Here is a 12,136-nt window from a genome sequence, read left to right on the forward strand (position 1 = left end):
AAAAAATGGCCATGTTTTTAGTTGCAATAAGCATGTCCGGGATCTTTGAGGCTCATTTTGCTGCACATATTGCCAAACTTTTTACTCAGATAAGACTGTGTTTAATAGTTTATGGACACCACACCAGGCATCCCATATTATGCATTATACCAACATGTATCATATTTAAACAAAGGTTCTGATTAAGAAAAGGTGTCACATGAGCCCTCCACGGTATGTCGTAACAAACCATATGTTGTATCCATAGTTAATTCAACCAGGTGTGCATCGCACTGTTTCTCAGGCAGCAATGTATAATTAATTACTATTATATCAGCCACGAAGACATTGTAATATTCAACATACAAATGTAGGCATCTACCAACACATGGTACAAAATGGGCTTGAATATAAGATGTGTACACCCTTTCAACATTTCTGTGATTCCTCAGGTGTTAACATCATGTGTCCCATTCACTCATTTGACCTCCTATTCCATTCAGAAAAATGTGTAACAATACAAATCTAATAACTTTTCACCTTTACCTTGCAGAAAAGCACTTTTAGCTCAGCTGAGATGATGGTTCATTTCCCAATGCATTCGCTTCACTCATTGCTTACCTCAAGACAAACTAAATGGACCTGTGGACAAATATACAACATAAGAACTTAACACATTGTTCAATTAATGTCAACTCACAAACAATTTATTTTCTGAAAATTTCTTCAATATATATCAATATCAACCGTTTTGGCGTTGTATTTCATGCACTGATAATAGAAAACCAAATTTAATTTTACTTAACCACCCAATAAGACTTACACGGATCTTATAAAACTACTAATTCGTGATGTTACACTGTCCGCGACACTTATTATTTATAAATTAGTGTTATTAATTAATCGGTTAGGAACTATCACAATAATAGTTTCGTCACGTCACTACGATCACAGGTTGTTAAATTACATTTTGTATTGTGATTCTTTCGCGTTTTACTGAAAACAACAGGTGGATAATAAATACATGTACGTACACTACGAGAACTGCACTACCGATACGCTCCAGTGTAAAAACGTACACGGCAAGCGTTTCTACTTTCTATGGTCCTATGCTACCTACCGTCTCCCCGTGGACACGGCAAGACCGCTGTCAAAAAACTGTCAACATATAGGTACGTATCCCTAGACAAAAACACCAGATTTTTCTTTTACCCGGTGTATTATTAATTGCTCTTGGTTCTAAGAGCCACAAAACAAAACGCAACGCTTTTGAAGACAAAATACATTAGTATTTCTTTGGCCTTAGCTTTCGGCGGCCATTTTTGTTTAGCATACAACGGGAACATTACTTTGTGAAATTATTATTTTAAAATAAACAATTTTTGTTTGAAAGAAATCATAAGATCATATTATAACGTGTCCACTATAGTAAAAATAATACAAAGACTTCAATTTAAATATTTTCATTTAGACGCGTTGAGCCATAATTTTACTGTTGACATAACATTGTTGTAGTTACATAATTTAGTCATAATTTCTCGTACAACTCTGAAAGAGCGCCGATATCACAGCACGAAACTTTCATAAATCACGTTTAATAATCAAGCTTGTTTATCTAGTAACCCGTAACATAAACCGAATAATGATACCGCGACTATTGTAAGCACAAGTGGATATAGCGTCAGCTGAGCAGGTGGCCATCTCATATCTCATACGAGAGGTTAAGTTTAGGGAGAAACTGTCTAAATAACATTGCAAGTGTAAACCATTTTTAAGGAAGTAACCATTTAAGTAATAATAAATTAGTTAACACCGAAAGCACAGTGCACACAACACACCGAACGCCACATTTGAACAATAAGAATTGAGAAAGACCGAATAGTCAACAACTAATAAAAAAATTTCACCACAACATGTGGTGATAGAACATCTACAATAACCCTACATTTGCTGATAAATGACTTGTCGAGTTTTCTTAGCCTATAAGTGGGTATTGGGCATTACTATTATGTTTTTTATGCATCTTTTGAAAATTATTTACATTCTTATGAAAATATACTAAATTTACATATATACGTTGGTTAAAATACGAGACTATTATTAATAAAAAGTAAATAGGTAAGTAAAACTCACTAAAAGACTTGTAACATGGCGGATCCGATGGCGTGCTGGCTGCAGCGGTTGCTGCGCCGGAACTGTGCTGCAAGCTGCGATCAGAACAACACAATTAATTAAAGATTATCATGGGGAGTGCTCAGAGTTGTTCAGGTAAATACAGCAGCCGAAATCAACCACCGGGCATAACATCACAATGCGAAATTCCACCCATGCCAAGATTTGTTTACGTTTGCCATTCTAAAATCGCGCGTTGTGCGAGAAAGTTCTTGTCTCGCAGAGACATTTGTGCAATCAAATTGCGGCTGCAGTTTGCTCGAACCGATACGATTAAGGGACCTTAAAGGCAGGCGACGCATCTCTTGACCTCTGGTGTTACTAATGTCTATAGGCGACCTGCCTCACCACTTCACATCACGAGAGCCTCTTGCCCTTCGCACAAAGCAGTTTTATTAATTTACCTTGCGGACAATTATGGCGGCGCGACTACGATAGAGTAAGAACGAGAAAACTTGAGGACAAATTATCAATTAGGTATATCTACTACCTTCTCTTTTTAATGGGGGATTTCTTATAAGATCTCAATTTAATTTTTGTAAACACTTAATATTCTGTTATGAATCAATCTTCTTGGCTCGTGTTAACCACCGCTGTTCCAACTATTATCAGGATTATAATGTAAGTAGTGTAAGAAAGTGTTGTTGACTTAAAAAGGTACTAGAAATAATAAAGGTAAGCCATGACACAAACACAACAGTCTCCAACTCTACTCTTGCGTAAATAAATAAAAAAACACAAAAGTTATAGCGAACGGTAGATACATAAAATATACTGTCAAAAAAAAGGTGTGTAGAAATAGAACGTAATATTCGTAGAAACTAAACGTAATATTCGTAGAAATAGAACGTAATATTCGTAGAAATAGAACGTAATATTCGTAGAAATTAAAACGTAATGAAATAGGAAGACGTCGGCTCGTGATTATTTTTCAGAAGTGTAAAATTGCTTGATCCAAATACGGTGCCAGCCAAGTTGCGCTTTGAAAACTGCACTAACAGGCCCAGTCAACAGTCACAGTCGCCGCGAACGGTGGGGTCTGTCCCAGTACAGTCAGTTGGTCGTGGCTGCCGCGCTGAAGTGTGGGCGGGCAGAAGCGAGTGCAAAACACCACTTTACAAGGTGTAATAAAGCAGTGACAGGATTTCAGGCCAAAGATTTTCATCGCAGAGTAATAAGCCGCAGCGAGTCTTCTATCTTCTTTCTTTTCTTCCTTTACTGTAGCCCGACTCGAAACCAAAGCCTACACAGCCGCTTTATCCTACACGTACCAGTCTAAACTAAACACAGTTGCATAATATTACCGATATCTTACATTAATGTGCAATAAAACTGTTAGTAGGTACTCGTAATTCATTTCTTTTAGATCACAATATAGTGGGTAGAACACATAAAAATACTTTGCGGTTATTCTTAATTGAAATTATTAAAGTTTGCAAGTCAAGTCATTCTTGTTGATTCTAATATAGTAAAAGGAGAGTTAGTACCTTGAGTGTAGTGCAAACATGCAACATGCAGGCAGCAGGAACCATGCAGCAACTTTTTCAGCCATGGTAGGTGAATGCAGTGTGCCACGATGCAGAATACCCAGGCACTATGTTTGTGAACACGTCGAATGAAGTGTTGCAATTTACCACGTCGGGGTCACCAATTTGGTGGCATGAAATGGCTTATTGCGTAAATGAAATTCTTATTACTTTGGACTTGCTGTACATTTCTGATCACATTACTAATGCAAAAATTACATAACAATATCTAACTTCAAATAAATACCTATGTAAAATATTAATTATTATAAGCTATGCTTGCCGGTTCAATGCTAGATTGAAATAGGGCAGAGAACCCTGCTCTTTCTTTTTACCCAGCGACGCTAGTTTTCTGGCCTGGCATTCAATCATATTGTCTTAGAAAATCGCTACAAACCATTCGAAAAAATACTTAAGAATTGATCATGTTTCTGGATCCGGTAAATTAAAGAGGCAATTTTTTAGTTGGTATTGGCATTCGAAACGAGTCTTATAATATACTGGTACATCATAATTAATTCTACAGTACATAAATTTTATTTTTCACTTAAAAGAATACACATACCTTACATGTCACAAAACCCCACCGCTCCCCTCAACCATTTTTAAGGAAGGTTTACTCTCATTAAGATTATACATAGTTTTATTAATATAATAAATATTATATTTTTTTGTGCAGATGATTGCTGAACGGCTGTTACCTAGGTATATCAATAACTATGAAGTAACTTGAAGACCCACCACCAAGACATTTAAAAAAACTTTATATTGAGGAGACCGTAAAATTCTTAAATAAATTTAAATATATCCCATTTACTACTGCTCTTCTAATATTGCACACAATGCTCTGTAACTCCATCTGAAGTGATTTGATAATTCAATAATTATCATCCTCACCTATTCATGCAGCTGTTGACACTGTTCGTGACAGTGCATTCTTTTTTAAGACAACAAGCAGTTTTTATTCCCAAAGTAGAATCTAAGTAAGCAAACTGAACTTCCAGGAAGAATATAAACTAAATTTGTACTGTTGAACTTAGCATATTTACAAGTGCAAATACTTTACTCTAGCCACTCCACAACATTAAGTTATTGACTCTGAACATTAGACAAATAAATGTTTAACATAGTTAAATGTTGACATTTTGTTCTATTATATTTTGATATTTGATTTCACATTCTAACACACTATCAAGCCCCAGTCTAGGCATAGCCACAACTACACATTAGTACTTGAATCACATAGTAACACAAAGTATTATATAAGATACAGGAATATGTTTACATAGGATATTAATATTTTAGTCAACAAGCAAAATTAAATTGCACTGGTGTCTTTGATCAGCGCTTTGTGGTGATCACAAATATATTTCTATAAGTTCATTTTAAATCTGTGTAAACAGCACTGTCTTCAAATTGGTTGCAGAGTAATATTCCAACATTTTGTTATAGCATATCAGAAACTCCCTTTAAATATAGTGTTAAAAAATGGCCATGTTTTTAGTTGCAATAAGCATGTCCGGGATCTTTGAGGCTCATTTTGCTGCACATATTGCCAAACTTTTTACTCAGATAAGACTGTGTTTAATAGTTTATGGACACCACACCAGGCATCCCATATTATGCATTATACCAACATGTATCATATTTAAACAAAGGTTCTGATTAAGAAAAGGTGTCACATGAGCCCTCCACGGTATGTCGTAACAAACCATATGTTGTATCCATAGTTAATTCAACCAGGTGTGCATCGCACTGTTTCTCAGGCAGCAATGTATAATTAATTACTATTATATCAGCCACGAAGACATTGTAATATTCAACATACAAATGTAGGCATCTACCAACACATGGTACAAAATGGGCTTGAATATAAGATGTGTACACCCTTTCAACATTTCTGTGATTCCTCAGGTGTTAACATCATGTGTCCCATTCACTCATTTGACCTCCTATTCCATTCAAAAAAATGTGTAACAATACAAATCTAATAACTTTTCATCTTTACCTTGCAGAAAAGCACTTTTAGCTCAGCTGAGATGATGGTTCATTTCCCAATGCATTCGCTTCACTCATTGCTTACCTCAAGACAAACTAAATGGACCTGTGGACAAATATACAACATAAGAACTTAACACATTGTTCAATTAATGTCAACTCACAAACAATTCATTTTCTGAAAATTTCTTCATTATATATCAATATCAACCGTTTTGGCGTTGTATGTCATGCACTGATAATAGAAAACCAAATTTAATTTTACTTAACCACCCAATAAGACTTACACGGATCATATAAAACTACTAATTCGTGATGTTACACTGTCCGCGACACTTATTATTTATAAATTAGTGTTATTAATTAATCGGTTAGGAACTATCACAATAATAGTTTCGTCACGTCACTACGATCACAGGTTGTTAAATTACATTTTGTATTGTGATTCTTTCGCGTTTTACTGAAAACAACAGGTGGATAATAAATACATGTACGTACACTACGAGAACTGCACTACCGATACGCTCCAGTGTAAAAACGTACACGGCAAGCGTTTCTACTTTCTATGGTCCTATGCTACCTACCGTCTCCCCGTGGATACGGCAAGACCGCTGTCAAAAAACTGTCAACATATAGGTACGTATCCCTAGACAAAAACACCAGATTTTTCTTTTACCCGGTGTATTATTAATTGCTCTTGGTTCTAAGAGCCACAAAACAAAGGCGCAACGCTTTTGAAGACAAAATACATTAGTATTTCTTTGGCCTTAGCTTTCGGCGGCCATTTTTGTTTAGCATACAACGGGAACATTACTTTGTGAAATTATTATTTTAAAATAAACAATTTTTGTTTGAAAGAAATCATAAGATCATATTATAACGTGTCCACTATAGTAAAAATAATACAAAGACTTCAATTTAAATATTTTCATTTAGACGCGTTGAGCCATAATTTTACTGTTGACATAACATTGTTGTAGTTACATAATTTAGTCATAATTTCTCGTACAACTCTGAAAGAGCGCCGATATCACAGCACGAAACTTTCATAAATCACGTTTAATAATCAAGCTTGTTTATCTAGTAACCCGTAACATAAACCGAATAAAAATACCGCGACTATTGTAAGCACAAGTGGATATAGCGTCAGCTGAGCAGGTGGCATCTCATATCTCATACGAGAGGTTAAGTTTAGGGAGAAACTGTCTAAATAACATTGCAAGTGTAAACCATTTTTAAGGAAGTAACCATTTAAGTAATAATAAATTTGTTAACACCGAAAGCACAGTGCACACAACACACCGAACGCCACATTTGAACAATAAGAATTGAGAAAGACCGAATAGTCAACAACTAATAAAAAAATTTCACCACAACATGTGGTGATAGAACATCTACAATAACCCTACATTTGCTGATAAATGACTTGTCGAGTTTTCTTAGCCTATAAGTGGGTATTGGGCATTACTATTATGTTTTTTATGCATCTTTTGAAAATTATTTACATTCTTATGAAAATATACTAAATTTACATATATACGTTGGTTAAAATACGAGACTATTATTAATAAAAAGTAAATAGGTAAGTAAAACTCACTAAAAGACTTGTAACATGGCGGATCCGATGGCGTGATGGCTGCAGCGGTTGCTGCGCCGGAACTGTGCTGCAAGCTGCGATCAGAACAACACAATTAATTAAAGATTATCATGGGGAGTGCTCAGAGTTGTTCAGGTAAATACAGCAGCCGAAATCAACCACCGGGCATAACATCACAATGCGAAATTCCACCCATGCCAAGATTTGTTTACGTCTGCCATTCTAAAATCGCGCGTTGTGCGAGAAAGTTCTTGTCTCGCAGAGACATTTGTGCAATCAAATTGCGGCTGCAGTTTGCTCGAACCGATACGATTAAGGGACCTTAAAGGCAGGCGACGCATCTCTTGACCTCTGGTGTTACTAATGTCTATAGGCGACCTGCCTCACCACTTCACATCACGAGAGCCTCTTGCCCTTCGCACAAAGCAGTTTTATTAATTTACCTTGCGGACAATTATGGCGGCGCGACTACGATAGAGTAAGAACGAGAAAACTTGAGGACAAATTATCAATTAGGTATATCTACTACCTTCTCTTTTTAATGGGGGATTTCTTATTAGATCTCAATTTAATTTTTGTTAACACTTAATATTCTGTTATGAATCAATCTTCTTGGCTCGTGTTAACCACCGCTGTTCCAACTATTATCAGGATTATAATGTAAGTAGTGTAAGAAAGTGTTGTTGACTTAAAAAGGTACTAGAAATAATAAAGGTAAGCCATGACACAAACACAACAGTCTCCAACTCTACTCTTGCGTAAATAAATAAAAAAACACAAAAGTTATAGCGAACGGTAGATACATAAAATATACTGTCAAAAAAAAGGTGTGTAGAAATAGAACGTAATATTCGTAGAAACTAAACGTAATATTCGTAGAAATAGAACGTAATATTCGTAGAAACTAAACGTAATATTCGTAGAAATAGAACGTAATATTCGTAGAAATTAAAACGTAATGAAATAGGAAGACGTCGGCTCGTGATTATTTTTCAGAAGTGTAAAATTGCTTGATCCAAATACGGTGCCAGCCAAGTTGCGCTTTGAAACAGTCACAGTCGCCGCGAACGGTGGGGTCCGTCCCAGTACAGTCAGTTGGTCGTGGCTGCCGCGCTGAAGTGTGGGCGGGCAGAAGCGAGTGCAAAACACCACTTTACAAGGTGTAATAAAGCAGTGACAGGATTTCAGGCCAAAGATTTTCATCGCAGAGTAATAAGCCGCAGCGAGTCTTCTATCTTCTTTCTTTTCTTCCTTTACTGTAGCCCGACTCGAAACCAAAGCCTACACAGCCGCTTTATCCTACACGTACCAGTCTAAACTAAACACAGTTGCATAATATTACCGATATATTACATTTATGTGCAATAAAACTGTTAGTAGGTACTCGTAATTCATTTCTTTTAGATCACAATATAGTGGGTAGAACACATAAAAATACTTTGCGGTTATTCTTAATTGAAATTATTAAAGTTTGCAAGTCAAGTCATTCTTGTTGATTCTAATATAGTAAAAGGAGAGTTAGTACCTTGAGTGTAGTGCAAACATGCAACATGCAGGCAGCAGGAACCATGCAGCAACTTTTTCAGCCATGGTAGGTGAATGCAGTGTGCCACGATGCAGAATACCCAGGCACTATGTTTGTGAACACGTCGAATGAAGTGTTGCAATTTACCACGTCGGGGTCACCAATTTGGTGGCATGAAATGGCTTATTGCGTAAATGAAATTCTTATTACTTTGGACTTGCTGTACATTTCTGATCACATTACTAATGCAAAAATTACATAACAATATCTAACTTCAAATAAATACCTATGTAAAATATTAATTATTATAAGCTATGCTTGCCGGTTCAATGCTAGATTGAAATAGGGCAGAGAACCCTGCTCTTTCTTTTTACCCAGCGACGCTAGTTTTCTGGCCTGGCATTCAATCATATTGTCTTAGAAAATCGCTACAAACCATTCGAAAAAATACTTAAGAATTGATCATGTTTCTGGATCCGGTAAATTAAAGAGGCAATTTTTTAGTTGGTATTGGCATTCGAAACGAGTCTTATAATATACTGGTACATCATAATTAATTCTACAGTACATAAATTTTATTTTTCACTTAAAAGAATACACATACCTTACATGTCACAAAACCCCACCGCTCCCCTCAACCATTTTTAAGGAAGGTTTACTCTCATTAAGATTATACATAGTTTTATTAATATAATAAATATTATATTTTTTTGTGCAGATGATTGCTGAACGGCTGTTACCTAGGTATATCAATAACTATGAAGTAACTTGAAGACCCACCACCAAGACATTTAAAAAAACTTTATATTGAGGAGACCGTAAAATTCTTAAATAAATTTAAATATATCCCATTTACTACTGCTCTTCTAATATTGCACACAATGCTCTGTAACTCCATCTGAAGTGATTTGATAATTCAATAATTATCATCCTCACCTATTCATGCAGCTGTTGACACTGTTCGTGACAGTGCATTCTTTTTTAAGACAACAAGCAGTTTTTATTCCCAAAGTAGAATCTAAGTAAGCAAACTGAACTTCCAGGAAGAATATAAACTAAATTTGTACTGTTGAACTTAGCATATTTACAAGTGCAAATACTTTACTCTAGCCACTCCACAACATTAAGTTATTGACTCTGAACATTAGACAAATAAATGTTTAACATAGTTAAATGTTGACATTTTGTTCTATTATATTTTGATATTTGATTTCACATTCTAACACACTATCAAGCCCCAGTCTAGGCATAGCCACAACTACACATTAGTACTTGAATCACATAGTAACACAAAGTATTATATAAGATACAGGAATATGTTTACATAGGATATTAATATTTTAGTCAACAAGCAAAATTAAATTGCACTGGTGTCTTTGATCAGCGCTTTGTGGTGATCACAAATATATTTCTATAAGTTCATTTTAAATCTGTGTAAACAGCACTGTCTTCAAATTGGTTGCAGAGTAATATTCCAACATTTTGTTATAGCATATCAGAAACTCCCTTTAAATATAGTGTTAAAAAATGGCCATGTTTTTAGTTGCAATAAGCATGTCCGGGATCTTTGAGGCTCATTTTGCTGCACATATTGCCAAACTTTTTACTCAGATAAGACTGTGTTTAATAGTTTATGGACACCACACCAGGCATCCCATATTATGCATTATACCAACATGTATCATATTTAAACAAAGGTTCTGATTAAGAAAAGGTGTCACATGAGCCCTCCACGGTATGTCGTAACAAACCATATGTTGTATCCATAGTTAATTCAACCAGGTGTGCATCGCACTGTTTCTCAGGCAGCAATGTATAATTAATTACTATTATATCAGCCACGAAGACATTGTAATATTCAACATACAAATGTAGGCATCTACCAACACATGGTACAAAATGGGCTTGAATATAAGATGTGTACACCCTTTCAACATTTCTGTGATTCCTCAGGTGTTAACATCATGTGTCCCATTCACTCATTTGACCTCCTATTCCATTCAAAAAAATGTGTAACAATACAAATCTAATAACTTTTCATCTTTACCTTGCAGAAAAGCACTTTTAGCTCAGCTGAGATGATGGTTCATTTCCCAATGCATTCGCTTCACTCATTGCTTACCTCAAGACAAACTAAATGGACCTGTGGACAAATATACAACATAAGAACTTAACACATTGTTCAATTAATGTCAACTCACAAACAATTCATTTTCTGAAAATTTCTTCATTATATATCAATATCAACCGTTTTGGCGTTGTATGTCATGCACTGATAATAGAAAACCAAATTTAATTTTACTTAACCACCCAATAAGACTTACACGGATCATATAAAACTACTAATTCGTGATGTTACACTGTCCGCGACACTTATTATTTATAAATTAGTGTTATTAATTAATCGGTTAGGAACTATCACAATAATAGTTTCGTCACGTCACTACGATCACAGGTTGTTAAATTACATTTTGTATTGTGATTCTTTCGCGTTTTACTGAAAACAACAGGTGGATAATAAATACATGTACGTACACTACGAGAACTGCACTACCGATACGCTCCAGTGTAAAAACGTACACGGCAAGCGTTTCTACTTTCTATGGTCCTATGCTACCTACCGTCTCCCCGTGGATACGGCAAGACCGCTGTCAAAAAACTGTCAACATATAGGTACGTATCCCTAGACAAAAACACCAGATTTTTCTTTTACCCGGTGTATTATTAATTGCTCTTGGTTCTAAGAGCCACAAAACAAAGGCGCAACGCTTTTGAAGACAAAATACATTAGTATTTCTTTGGCCTTAGCTTTCGGCGGCCATTTTTGTTTAGCATACAACGGGAACATTACTTTGTGAAATTATTATTTTAAAATAAACAATTTTTGTTTGAAAGAAATCATAAGATCATATTATAACGTGTCCACTATAGTAAAAATAATACAAAGACTTCAATTTAAATATTTTCATTTAGACGCGTTGAGCCATAATTTTACTGTTGACATAACATTGTTGTAGTTACATAATTTAGTCATAATTTCTCGTACAACTCTGAAAGAGCGCCGATATCACAGCACGAAACTTTCATAAATCACGTTTAATAATCAAGCTTGTTTATCTAGTAACCCGTAACATAAACCGAATAAAAATACCGCGACTATTGTAAGCACAAGTGGATATAGCGTCAGCTGAGCAGGTGGCATCTCATATCTCATACGAGAGGTTAAGTTTAGGGAGAAACTGTCTAAATAACATTGCAAGTGTAAACCATTTTTAAGGAAGTAACCATTTAAGTAATAATAAATTTGTTAACACCGAAAGCACAGTGCACACAACACAC

The 12,136-nt window shown here is 35.4% G+C and overlaps 1 non-coding gene across 47 annotated transcripts in view; it reads right to left on the reverse strand.

The window, feature by feature from the left end:
* The window catches only part of LOC126978072 (uncharacterized), a 53,804-nt gene that overhangs the window by 11,756 nt on the left and 29,912 nt on the right, over positions 1 to 12,136 (reverse strand). For 12 of the 47 annotated variants that reach the window (XR_007732507.1, XR_007732491.1, XR_007732511.1 and 9 more), the window contains one exon: positions 2,113 to 2,186. The exons of 6 other annotated variants lie outside the window; for them this stretch is intronic. This is a non-coding gene — a transcript (uncharacterized LOC126978072). Of the gene's footprint in view, positions 1 to 519; positions 622 to 2,112; positions 2,187 to 5,685; positions 5,782 to 7,272; positions 7,347 to 10,844; positions 10,941 to 12,136 lie in introns of all 47 variants that reach the window. 29 more of the 47 variants (XR_007732478.1, XR_007732489.1, XR_007732495.1 and 26 more) reach the window with 15 other exon arrangements.

This window comes from Leptidea sinapis, chromosome 47 (assembly GCF_905404315.1).
Source record: "Leptidea sinapis chromosome 47, ilLepSina1.1, whole genome shotgun sequence".
Lineage (NCBI taxonomy): Eukaryota > Metazoa > Arthropoda > Insecta > Lepidoptera > Pieridae > Leptidea > Leptidea sinapis.